The sequence below is a fragment of the Geospiza fortis genome, unplaced genomic scaffold (assembly GCF_000277835.1).
Source record: "Geospiza fortis unplaced genomic scaffold, GeoFor_1.0 scaffold237, whole genome shotgun sequence".
In the NCBI taxonomy this organism is placed as follows: domain Eukaryota; kingdom Metazoa; phylum Chordata; class Aves; order Passeriformes; family Thraupidae; genus Geospiza; species Geospiza fortis.
Genome location: NW_005054319.1, coordinates 5,552,806 through 5,566,495, shown reverse-complemented (window position 1 = coordinate 5,566,495; position 13,690 = coordinate 5,552,806).

The window sequence follows — 13,690 nt, the reverse complement described above, 5'->3', positions numbered from 1 at the left end:
ATGGCAGTGCCTGTGTGCTGGGTGGGTTAGGGTTAGGGTTAGGGCATGGCAGTGCCTGTGTGCTGGGTGGGTTAAGGGTTGGGGTTAGGACATGGCAGTGCCTGTGTGCTGGGTGGGTCCCCCAGGAGAGAGCTGGAGATTCCCAAGCAGTCTGTCCTGCAGGCAGCTCATCACCCCTGTGCTCATGTTCCTATTAGCAGAGATCTGATCAAACAGGTGGCAGTGTTTTACAGCAGTGCAGTGACAAAAAGGTGCAATGAGCTCCCGGCTGTCTGGCTTTCTGTAGTTAGCTCTGTGATGTTTGCTGTGTCTCACCTTCACAGCAAGACCACATCATGCCATCCCAAAGCCTGGGTCAGGCCTCAGTGATGCTGAAACCAAAGGGGAGTTGGGTAGGTTTTGCAGGTAGCACTGTAGCTGTGATGGCACTGTCCTGAGCCTTTCTAATCTAATTCAGTATTAAACATTTACACTGCCCAGGCTGCCACCACATGACCTCCTGTGCTAAGTGACTGCAAGTGATTAATGACTATTTATTAGGAGAAGACGGTCTCAAACCTGCTCACTTCACAGACAATGTAAACAGAGATTTCTGCTCCTCACCCTCAACCCCCAGTTAAAAAATACGGTGTTTATTTCTCTTTGCTTTCGTTTGACGTTGATGTTTTTCATCCCTGGATGTTTAAGATGTGCACTGGCCTTTTCCTGTCCCCCTGTGTGAAGCTGCAGTGGGCATCTAGAGTGTGAGTTTAGGGGTGCTTGCTCCCCTGGTTAGGGCTTCAGTGAAACGTGACATGAAATGGCAGGAGGACAAGCTTGTACTGCAGGACAAGCTCCTGTGTGGGGAAGAACAAAAAGCTGGGTCAGCTGTAAGGCTCCATGGGACCTCTGAGAGCACAGCTAGTTTAAAAGTTGGATAAATATAAATGCATTTATTGTGCTTTCAGAGGACAGAAATGTTTCCAGAAGTGAATCTCATAACAAATAGCCATTTTAAAAGGTAGCTGATGCAGAGAAAGAACCAGGTTCATTTGGAATTTTGGGTAGGTTTGTGTAGCCTGGGACTCTAATTCTCCAGGTGCTGTGGGATCTGTGGGTTTAAGCATGTATTTTACACAGCAAAACTTGACCTAAAGGTATTTTATGTGAAAGTTGTTATAGGGTTTGTTTGCCATTAGGCAACCAAATATATAACTTAAAAGATTTCAGACAAATTTGATGCAGTTATTCAAAGTTGTTTGGGGTTTGTCCATTTTAGCACCATCAGTCCATCTTAGCACTATCACGAGTCTGAACAATGATCTCCCACAGCGTTTTATCAATAGCTTATTCTGTAGTTTAAGTTCTTCAGGGGATTTTGACTTTCTAGTTGCACTGATGTAAATTTACAGTAATTCTCATATCGAAGACCTATGCATGAATAACTGGAGGGGGAAAAAGGCTCTTGCAGGCCAAGTGGTTCATCAAAATCTCCATTTTTGGACAACGTGGACATGTCAGCAACCGCTGGAGCATTTTGTTGCTTTTTCAGTGTGACTTTGCAGAGTGTATTCAGCAGTCATGCCCTGTGCTCCAGATGCTCCCTGTCTGTGGAGTGGTGTCACCTGGAAGGGATAAGTGAAAGGAAGCCCTTGAATTTCATTCTCTCCTGGATTCAGCCTCAGGGGTGTGTTTCCAGTTTAGTTACCAGAACTAGCCCAGCTTTCCTCTAAATTCTGCCACCTAAGCTTCAGTGCTTTCAAGCCTTTGGTAGGCAATGAATGAAGTGCTGTGTATTTTGTTTGCTTCTGAGTGTTTGTGTATTATTTTTAGTTTTAGCACAGCCTTGTGTACTCACTGCCTCCTCGTCCTTGAACAATTCCCTCCTGTTTCTGGGGCTGCTGTCTGTGGCTGCAGAGGTGGCTCCAGCTGGGAGTCACTGGGAGCTGTGGCAGTGGCTTCAGCAGCTCAGCTGGGACTGTGCTGGTAGGAAGAGGACTAAGGTGACTGGTGAGGAAAGTGCTTCAGGTCTCTATTCCACACTTGGTAAATAGTAACTCTGTTATGAAATACTGTTTCACTGTTGAATAAATTGGTGTTTTTTTTTTTTTTTCTCCTTGCTTGCTGTCATTGGTAAATTGCTGTCTTCCCAACTTGTGTTGTCCAGTTTGAAATACTGTTTCCTGTTGGCTTAAAATAAACCCTTCTGCAGCATTTTGCTGTTTTATGTTGCCTACAGAGAGCAAAATGTATCCTTAAAGGTTTAAATCTGTTGCTACGGTTTGGATGGTAGTTTCGTAGCAACGCAGAGATACCACAGGTGTTACAATCATCTCTTTAGTAGAGAGTTGGTGGTTTGGTGGTTTCTGTGTTTCTCCCCTTCCTGTTTATTAGAGTAAAATGTGTTCGAGACTCGGTTTTGCAGCTCTCATGCAAACAGAGGCACGCATGCATACCTGTATTCCATAGTGGTCAAATGTAAGCAAGAGTTGCTCAGGCTAGAATTTTCCAGACTGAATGTTGCTTAGAAGGATTTTGCTTTGCAGCATGCAGTTTAAACAAGTCTAGGATGTGCCACCCATCATTTCATCAAGTTCATGCTCTTTTAGTAGCAGATTCTTTTAGAAAATCTTCATGTTTAAGGTTGGTTCTACTTTTGATCATTGTCCTGTATAAGGATGATGTGTGAGAGGTTTTTGTACAGGACTGCTTTTGAGCCACCCTTGTCAGCTAAATTCCATCTTTTTCAGTGTTCTCAGCTGTTTGCTATAGGGTGAAGATGCAGATGTGTAAGAGCTCAAGTAAAACAGCACACTGAGAATAACCTGTGGTTCTTCAGAGCCACAGGGTCTTTGTTAGGGCATGGAGTGCAGATGTGGACATAAAACCAGTCAAGAATAGTCTTGGGAATATGACTGTGTTAGGGTGGGTTTTTTATACAGCCTTTGTATTTTCATTGAAATTGTTAAAGTGAAAAGGGTCTTCAAATAAAGATGGTTCTGTTGTCCTAAAGTGTTCCAGGATACTAGAAAAAAAATTTTATAGTAATACTTCTTTAAGTGTGTTTTATAAATATTGATTCTGTAAAACTAATCTATACTGCTCTTTTCTGTTCTGTGTTCTGAATGGAATGACCTGTGGTAGGAGAGATTGGTGGTGCTGGGCAGTTACAGCTTGAGTTCCTGCATATTTCTCTTGGCAGTGGTGGAATTATTTAACAATCACTCTCCATTTTTAGTGGTTTTATGAGTGCAAAAACCTAAAATTCAGGATTTTTTTAAGGGCTCTTCATATTCTGCTGGCCTTGTTTGGTCTCAGTCAAAGTTATAGAAAGTTAATAATTTAATCCCATGCTGAATTACTAAGAATGCTCATGCAGGAAGACTGTGCTCAGTTTTGCATTATGGAAATATTATGTTGATGGCAGGTGTGCTGAATCCATCTCTGTTGCATTATGCTTTAGCTCTGATTCTCTCAGGTCTCTTTTTAGAGGTCATGTGCTTCAGTGTGTGACTGGTGGACTTCCTTGGGCCAGATTTGAAGGGGTGGGTGGGGTTTCTGAATGGGTTTTAAATGCCTGCTTTGTATTCAAGTGGATTACCTGTGTTAGAATTTAATTTAAATGTATTGATCCCCACCTAAGGAGATGTACAAATTACCCATAAGTGATGATCAGCCCAGGCATCTGCCAGTGTGAGATTAAATTGCAAATGTTTATGTTGAAGTTTATGTTTATGCAAACACTAATGCTGTTGTCTTGTATTCAGATCAGCTTGTTCAGTGTGTCAGCTCCAGTGGCTGGTTTATGGTGTTTTTAACAGCTGGGCTCAGTGGTCTTACTGTCATTTCCAGCCTAAATGATGCCATGATTGTATGAACTGAACTTTGATGAAAAATAAAACGAAGCCTCAGGGCCTAGAAGAAAGGTGCTCTGTGTGTGTGGCAGCAAGTGGATGTAGAGTCCCGTCCCAGCTCTACAAGTGCTGCTTCTGTGGCCTCTCCTGGAGGAGGAAAACACAGACTGGCTGTCTCTGCTTCCCAGTCCAACAGGAGCACTGAGCCACTGCACAGGGACCAGGCTGGTGTGTGCCAGTGCCTGGCAGGCAGCAAACACATGGGCTGAAGCTGCTCTGAGCAGTGATGTTTGTTGTTTGGGGTTGTTTTAGTGACAGGGTGGCTGTCCTGGATAGAGCAGTCACCCAAAGGAGCTGGGAGGTTTGAAGGGCATTCATGGCTTGGGAAGTGACTCACTGAGGAGTGCAGAAGAGAAGGTGCATTTGAAGAAAAGCATGAGATGATTTTTTTTGCCACAATATCTGTTGGGTTTGCTGTGACTAAGGAGATGGCACAATGTACTTTGCTGTGACAGATTCTTATTCCAATGCCAGTGCAAAAAGTGGCTGTTGCCTTCAGCTTCTGAGTGTAAGTCATGTGCCTGGCATCACCTTGTGCAGGATTCCCAGAAGTAGGTGAGCTCTTTTCTCTGTTTCACTTTCAGAGTCTTGAATTTGTTTGAGCCAAAACTGAACCTATCAGTTAAAAACCAGTTGCCAGCCCTTGAGGTGCCCAGGTGGGTTGTGTAGGCACCTCACCTACCCCAAGAGAAGAGACCCTTCTACTTCAGCTGTCTGATAGACCCTGGTTTTGGGTGGGATGGCTGGTCCAGGTCTGGACAGTGATGGTTAGATTGTGCTACCAGTGCTGCAGGCTGGGGTTGTGCCTGGCTCACTTTGCAGCAGCTGTTCTGTTTTGGAGCAGTTGGTGGAGGGAGCTCATTTTATCTTCTTTCTGCTACATCAGTAATCAGGGTCATTTTTCTGTGAGCTGCACACATCTGTGGCCCCAAACCTGTCTCAGCCTGGAGGAAGTCAGTGAAAGGTAACATTTCCCACAGCTCAGTGCTCACTTGCCAGTAGAGGAAGCAGCTTATGCTGCTTCAATTCTATGCATTTTATTTTTCAGGATTTAACCCAGATATTTTTCAAGTCATTTGGTTTGCATGTATCAGCATAAATAAGAGCATCTTCTGAACATACCCACTTGCAAGCCTAATATTTCTTTTAATATTACCAATCTCCTTTAGTGTGTGTATGAAGGGGGAAAGAAAACCAGCAAACCCCCAAACCTTTGGCCTTCCAGCTGCTGACTGTGAGTGTAAGTCCTTGAGAAGAAGCTTTTCTATTATCTCTAATGCTCCAAAGCTTGCTGAATAAACAAAATGAACACAGATGTTTCCTTGCTGGTGATACAGTTCATGAGAAGACACTACTCAAGGCATTGCTCAGCTGCAACTTCTGTGTGCAGAAATCTATGGACCAAACAATTCAGTCCTACCCAAGGAAACTTCCTGTGAAGTTCAACAGGCTTGCTGAGCAATACCTTTTTTGTTAACAATTTATTAAGCACTTAATGAATTACCCAGATGTGTTTAAATGAGCCAAAAGCTCATTTCTTGCCGCATGGAAGTGCTGTGAGGATGCTGCAGTGTGCTGAGGTCAAGTCCCATCCTTGGAGGAATGACCATGTGAACAGACATTTGCCTGCCATCCTGGGGGGCAGTTATGTGGCTCGTGGTTGAGTAAAACCAGAATCAAAAGTCAGTACTGGAGATAAATCCTTCACAGCTGTTTTAATTCTGGGTAAACTCAGGTTATGACTCTTTGCTATTACTCTGGTCAAGTTGCCTCCCTGCTTTTTTTTTTTTTTTTTGCTATTATTTACCTTGTTTTGATAATTTTTTTGTGAGAGTAAGATCTTTAGGCTTATAGAACAGGGTTTGACAATGTAGCTGTGAAGAAGAAGAAGCCAAAAACAATGTTCAGATCTTCAGTGGAGCTGTGGCACAGCAGTGGATGTGCCCTGGGAGCAGAGGGTGCCTGCAGGATGCCCTGATCTCAGACAGCTCTCACAGTTTGCCTACAGACAAGGTCAGGGTTTGTAGAGGAGAGCCAGGAGTGGGTTAAGGCCTTAGGGCAAGCTTGAGCAATCTCACCACTTAGGCTCTGTCTGTTGCTGCAGGACCTGCTGTTGTGTTAAAAAAACAAAAAACCCACTTGACATGTGTTTGAGAGGACTTTTGTTTTAATAATGATTTCAGAGTATGCATTTCATGGGTTTTTAGAGGTATCACTGGCTACTGGAAGGTAACTTTAGTCACATAGCTCATGAGAAGTTTGAAGCAACTCGTGTAGGATTAAATTATTTCAGAGCAGCTGATTTTTGTTACTATGCTACTACCTCCTGACTTGCTGGTTGCTGTGCTTATCCCCAAATGCCTGTTTGTTGGAAGCTGGCTGGTTCATTCCCCACCAGGCTGAGCTGCAGTTGCTGTTAGCCCAGGCACTGCCCGTGGGAGCTCAGCTCCTGTTCTGCCCCTGCCCTGTGGCTGCCCAGGGCTGATTGCAGGAGGCAGCACCTTCAGCCACCCCTCAGCCCACGTGGCTGATTCACCTGCAGGACAGCTCATCACTGGGGCAGAGATGAACTCTCTGTCTGGATTCTCCCTTAGCATGCCGTGGAAATTTGCTTTCATGTACACATCTGTGCTCCTCTTTGCTCGCACCTTTCTTCTTTCTAAAGATCAGATTTTCCTGACCTCCATTTCAATTTTATTCTCACTGATGTGTGTCTGTGCTTCTGTTCTTCCATCCCTTTTCTGAACAAAGATAATTTATCATTTCTGAGCATTTGAGTAGCAGTTGTGTCACCTTTTTGCTGAGATAGACCAACTTTGATCAATAGCAAAAGAAAGTGGTTGTAGAAATTCACATTGTGCACTTGCATACTCTGTAGAGTGTCTTTGTAGCTGGTGCTTAGCATAATGCCTCTGGAAATGTATTTCTGACATGTAACTTTTATTTGTGCAGCAAGGGACCCTGGCAAATGCTTCATGTTTGATATGAGCTCACAGTCCTTTCAGATATTGAATCATGTGAATGAGGGGTTATCAACATCTTCTCAAAGAGCACTGCAGTTTGTGCCCTGCAATGATGCCATAATATGGTGTGGTGTAATGGGAAGGTTGCAAACAGTGTTTGAAATACTATAAACTGTATCAACAGTAAAAGCAATTAAATGTGGAAGGAATTTCTTAGGAAATCTGTGAATTTTCTAATGTTGAATTCTCTTAAATGAAGACTAGAGTCTCTAGGGGAACTGGAAGCTAGTGCAAGTGTCACAGGGTAATGTCCTGGCCTTAGCAGGACATGTCTGTGCTTGTGGTGTGTTGGAATTCCAAAGGGCAGACAGATAGTGGAGCTCAGGCTGAAGGTGAAGTACTGTTCTTGATAGATTTGTGTGTGATTCATCCACATCTCTGTGCTGGAGCTTCGCGTGCTGCTAATGTTTCTGTTAGCGGGGCTCAAGGACACTGTGCTTGATATTTCTAGTTTATCTTTTCAAGGTCTCTTATGAGTTAAAATAAAATGGCAATGTCCAATATCCTTTAATTTGTAGCATTGAATATGTAGTGAATTCTCAACTCCACTGAAGTTGGTAGAAAAATTCCCAATCACAGAATTAACTAGGTTGGAAAAGATCTCTGAGATCAAGTCCAACCTGTTACTTTGAAGGAGTTAAGATTTTACCTTAAGGCTTCTTGTCCTTTGAGTTATAAAGTCCTGGCAAAGCTGTAAGACCTGAAATATTCAGTGGTGATTGGTAGTGACTGACTGCAGTCAAAGTCACCTGGAGCTTTTCACCAAGTTGACATTTCGTTCTCTAAGCTCAGGTCAATGTTTCCTTTAACATTTCTTACTTAAAATCAAGTTCAGCTTTGGTTCACATCACCAGAGAGGCAAAGCAAGCTCTGCCCTCACTGAGGCAGTGCAGTGTGCTGTGACATTTATACTGTGGCACATGCACCAATGTCCTGAGCTGATGTTTAAGCTTCTTTTCCCAATGCAAAGCATTTATGGATTTTTCTCCCTACTTATGAGACACACTTGTCTCAAATATGGTATAAACAAATGCACTTAGAATAAATGCTCCCCTATGCCTCATTTATTGAAAAATCAGCCAGCCTTACTTAAATATATATGTACATATATGCACATGGATATGTTTATGTACATATATGTGCATATCTCTATGGTGGAGGAGATTTCTTGCTCTGTGAGGCTGGAGATCAAAGGGTGAATGCTTTCCCTGAAAGGCAGTAGGGTGTCAGCCCATCCCAGCTACTGCAATAAAAGATTGAAGTAGGACTTTGATGCTGCATGAAGCAGCTTTAGATTCCCAGTGAACATTGTTTTGTTGCTTAGAGGAAGACAAGGATCTGTGGAGAGTGAATCTTGAGGAAAGAGAACTTCAGCAAATAACAAGATGAAATTTGTATTCATACACAGCTCAGGTGTTTGGAGATGTAGGCTGTGCACAGAGTTGTGCTGCTGTGACAAACCAGCTTTTTATTCTTAACAAAATTGTTGCTATTAGTCTCTTGCAGCACATCCAAAAGCTCTTGTCACATTTGGTTTCGGGTTAAACCTGTGTAAAGCCTTCAGGTTTTTTTTAAAGGAACTTAAATTTTTCTACTCTGTTAGTTGGGAAGTGATGCCTGCCTGCTACTTTTGTATTTTTTTCCTTTTTGAAACTTTTCTCTGTGGTATTTATAACAAAAACTGCTAACTAAATTTTGTTTCATGTTCACTCCATGACAAAATAACTGGCACAATTTTTTCTTTTATAACTGGAAGAGAAAGCACAATAAAGTAAAGATTTGGAAAGGGAAATAGTCTGTCTCTATCTAAAACAAATGTTGATAATCTGGTGACCTTTCTAACAGCATAAAGGTGTGATATCTTGTATTTATTTGCAGTGTCCTTGGTTATAGGGGTTGTAGTGGGATCCTGCCCATCTTTTGCCAATTTCTGTGGGTTTCCCCCCAATGTTTGTTTGTATCATCAGGAGTTCGGAGCATAAACAGTTCAGTTTCTGCAAAGGAAAATGAGCTCTTGCTGGTCTGCTGAAGTTATCAGCCAAATAGATGATAAAGAGGTGAGGAATGATGAGTCTGCAGAGTAGTAACGAGCAATTCCATTCCAGAGCTGTTGACAGGACACTGCTAGAGAAAGTTGTGAGAAAGCGATGAGCAGCATCCTGCCATGATTGGGCATTGCCTGAAAGATTAGAAATAAATATTCAAAATAAATTACCCATTTTTGTTGTTGCAATGCACTTGTTGAGAGTTTCCTCTGAGGTTCTAAATCCTGGAATAAGATTGGTAGCACTTTGTATCACGGAGATGATAGCTCTGTTTTAAAAGCTGCATTAAAAATCTCTGTCAAATAAATGGCTGACCCTCCTTTCTTGGCTTGCTTTTATTCCTCTACTTTTAAGAGCTCTGAAGAGGTGTTTTACCTGTGTGTATGAGTTGCTTCTCAGTAGCAGACAGGGCATGCCATCATAATTTAACAGAACCTTGTAAGCTCAGCTGAGGTAACAACTTGTCACAGGTGCCCCCTTGGGTGGAGGGGTGATGCCTGCTAAAACCTTGCAGGGGCTGATGCACGCAGTAACTCTTATGCACCTCTCTTTCAAGTTGCCTGTTGGCATCTTTCTAGCTTGAAAAAATTGAAAGGACAGCTATGACAGCAGAATGTAACGTGCAATGACCTCCGAGCCTTCTCTCAAAGTAAAACATGGTTGCAGTTAGAAAAACGTATTATTTCATGCTCCAAAATAAGTCTTGTATTAAATTTGGAGAAATACAAGATGACATAGCAAGTGAGGTGCTGACCTTGTTAGTTTTTCTTTATCATCTGGCAGTTTTTCAAAAACTATCACTGTATTCATTATTTGTTCTCTATTTAGATTAGTTCTTGCTGCCACATTTCAGTTGGTAATGCTGTCTTTAGAATTTTAAACCACATTTAAAATGTATCTTAGGGTAAGAATATATAATGAACCAATCACTATTCATGATAAAGCATCCAAAGATGGATAAACTAATACTATGTGAAGAGTCTCTAGTTTTATAATTTCAAATTAATTCATAGCCTGAATTGTTTTTTGATTACTAAAGCATTGATAATTTAATAAACCTTGAATTTCTGAGTTTTAGCAAGAATTTCAAATTAATGTTAGAAATTGCAGTTCAGGCCTCAGTGAAGCTGTCCAGCGCTGCTGCAGTAACTTCACCTCAGTTAAATTAAATATAGAGTGATCTTTGTATTGGATGCAGTAGAGAAGTGAACTCTACACTTTAAGCCTTGTGAGGCAGCCCCTATAGGGATGACTTTTGTTCTGCACAGTGCAAGAGTAGCTTCCCTCATTGTGCTGTGTCTCCTCCTGACTTCAGAGGATGTTACAGTTTATTACTGGGACTGGGAGAAAGGATCAGTCCGTGCTGGGAGACCTCTTGACTCTGCAGGGGTAATACTGCATACAAGGGGACAGAACTCGGAAGTTTTATTCTTGCTGACCTTTTTTTGTGGCCTTTGGTGGCCTCTGTGCCTCATTTTCTTTCTGGATTGAGTCTTTTGTCTCTTTGGATCTTGTAAGTTTTCTTTGAAGCAGCAATGTTATTTTGCTGTATGTTCAGCTCAGAGAGGCCCCCACTCCCAGTGGGGTTATTCAGGGGCTTTTGTGTCGCATGTAACGATGCTCTGCATTGTGAAAAAGGCAAAGCAAACAAACCCGGAGAGGAGAATGTGCTTCTGGTTTGAAGGCAGCTTTGCACATAAATATCTGTTTGACTTCAGGAAACTGCAGTTTGTTACAAAAGAAATGTTTCCCTGCAGGTTTCCACACACTTCCAGATTTTCAGGTTTTCTTTGCTTCTTCCCTGCATTTAAATGGTTCAGGAAAAGGCCTTTTCCAAATGAGTATTTTGCTATTTTAACAAAAGTAGTTGGTCCTAGGACTTTTGTGGAGCTAACTTTAGAGACAAGCTGCTTGCTTTCTATTCAAACCTCTTGGATTTGATGGCAAGACTCTTAGAGCTTTATTATTATCTCCTGAAATTGTGCTTAGTGGGGTTTACCTTTACATCACTCTACCAGTTTATCTTCAGAGCTGTTACTCTGTTTGCATCCATCGTTGAAGAGCTGTTTTACAGCATACTATTTACTAGGAGTTTTGATTCATTTAGCACTTGTCTCCCAGCAGATTGATTTACAGACATGGTTTGGTATGTGTTGCTGTTTGCTGCTTTCAGAAATCTCATGTTGGCAACAAAATGCTGCAGTTTCCTAACTGGTAGTTAAACCAATCCATGAACTGTAGGGATGGTAAACCTTTTAAAAACTGAGTTTTATCTCATAGAGGCTTATTACTCTGTGAGGAATAAATTACTTCTTTGTAACATTTTCTGCCAAGATGTTCTTCCTTTAGCTTTCTGATTATTCATCAGCTTGTCAAACTTTTCTTGTTGCCATTTATCCTTTTGTTTTAAATACTTCATAAGTTCTGATTGATTTGCCAAATTTTCCTAGTTTGGGAGAGAACAAGTTTGGGAGCTCTGAAACAGTTGCTACAATACAATACCATAAGAAAATGCTGTGGTATTGAATACAAATTCAAATAAAAATTGGCTGGAAACATTAATTTTCTGCTAAATGCTGCTACATAAAATTCTCAGGGATCTCACATAAATGTTTAATTCCTACAAACAAAGCCCTGAGCAGACACTTTATCTGACTCATTCAAAGTTAAAAAAAGAATTAGTGCTCTCTTTGGAGTGAACCTGCAGGAGTTTGGAAAGTTGCACTGTTAATGTGATTGATTTTTATGTCAAGGATAAATTTTTCCTTCAACATCCAAGTGCAAAGGTTCACACGCCTGCATGGAATAACTAATAAGTGTGTGTGATTTCAAAGTCTTCAGGAGGCAAAGGAGCAGAGTGTTTCCATACAAAAATGCCTGTTTTGTTCCTCTGGAGAGCAAGAGGCCTGGGTGGACTCTGTCAGGGAGAAACCTGTATTAGGCTTTATTTCAAGATCCTGTCAGATGGGTTTGTGTGATGGGGCTGCACAGCTTTTCCCTCTCTGGGATCTCTGGGTGCTGTGGCCTGATCTGCATTTGGACAGTGCAAGTGGCACTGCTTGGGGTGTGGCACTTCAGTCGTGTTGTAAAATCACAGTTATAGATACTGGCTCATTCACAGTGCCTCAAAAGCTGCCAGCCCTGTTAAAAGTGTACATTGCAAAGCCTGGCAGGGGTGGGGAGCCCGTCGGAGTTCCAGCTGTGTGCCTTGGGCAGCAGTGCCAGTGGGCTCTCAGTGACCCCAGTGCTGCTGCCCCCAGGGGTTGCAGCAGTGGGACACCCACCCCACAGGGTCAGGGCAGCTGAGCATCACCTCCTCAGCAGCTCTGCCCAGGCAGGGGCCTCCTTGGGGCACGTGCTTCAGGGAAGAACAGGCATTAAACACTGTCTCACCTGCGTGTGTGTGAGCAGAGAGAGCAAAAGCTTTGGAAAAATAAATAAATTTGCTTTTTTCTGTCCAAGCATTCTAGGCATAATGGATGGAAAAACAAAATAACTGAGCTTTGATAACAATGTGGGTAGCCTCTGTCTTCATCTGCTTATTTATTTTCACCAGTCTCATCTGAAGTGAGCAGGTTGTGTGCCCTGCACAGATGCAGGTTTCATTTCTGCTCTCCTGCACATGTACTCTGGTCATTGCAAGCACTTTGTCTTACAGAAATGAGTTGGAGTGAGCTGTCATTGTGTTGGTTTCTCAGTTGCAGCAGACTTGTGTGTAAGGTGATGATCCTGAGCCCCCAAATTAGGATGTACTGCTCTTGCTCCTTACTGTGTTGCTTGGAAATACTTTCAACATTGCTTACCTGCTTAAAATCATTTTCAGACAGCATGGATTAGTGTGACAGAAACTTGCTGCTTAGGTAACAGAAAGATGAACACTTAAGTGTGAGTAAATGACAAGGCAGGAGTTTTATTGGGTGTAGGGGAGCTGTTCTGTGCTAGAACATAGCTGTTTCACCTGCCTGTTGGGGTTTCTCATACGGTTTTTCACTGCAAATCTAATTCACGCGTGGCTGAAAGTCGTGTGCAAAGGGATTCTAAATGCTGTGCAGAGGATTCCCTGAAGAAGTTTGAAAACACAGCAATATAGGTTATTGCATGTTCATTACATGTTTGTAGGTCTTTTTTTTAAAGGAATTTAGATGTGTCCTACAATGCAGATTCTGAATTTCTGGTCTTTTGGATAAGGTAGCAGAGGTATTGTTAATGAAAACTGTGTTGGGTACAGCAAGGACTGTGGGTTCCTAGCACTTGAAATGATTGATGGAAGGAGATGAGCAGAAAAGCAAACAGCAGAGGATTATGTTTCTGGGCAGAGCTTAAGCTTTCAGGAGAGAAAGATTTTATTTTTGCTGAAGTGCCTGTCGTGGAGATGAGGCTAGCATTGGGTGCTTCACTGTGTTCTGCCAGCCCCAGCAGACAGGTAGATGCTCAAAAGATCTTTCTCAGCTTTCCACTTTTAAACTTTCTCTACCTTTTCCTCCCTTTCCCTGGCTGTTATCACTGTTCCTCATCTTGTCACCACTCTGGGTTTTCGTTTTTCTCTTTGCCCCTGTGGATCCCAGCTGTGTGTGCTGTACTCTCACTGCTGCAGCCCTTCCTCTTTGGGTTTCTGCAGGGAGCCTCAGCCCAGCTCTGCTGGGTGCTCGTGGCACCCTGAGGCCAGGCCATGCCTGGGCCAGTTCCTGTTTGCTCAGAGTGCTGTGTGGGGGCCACAAAATGGCACAAA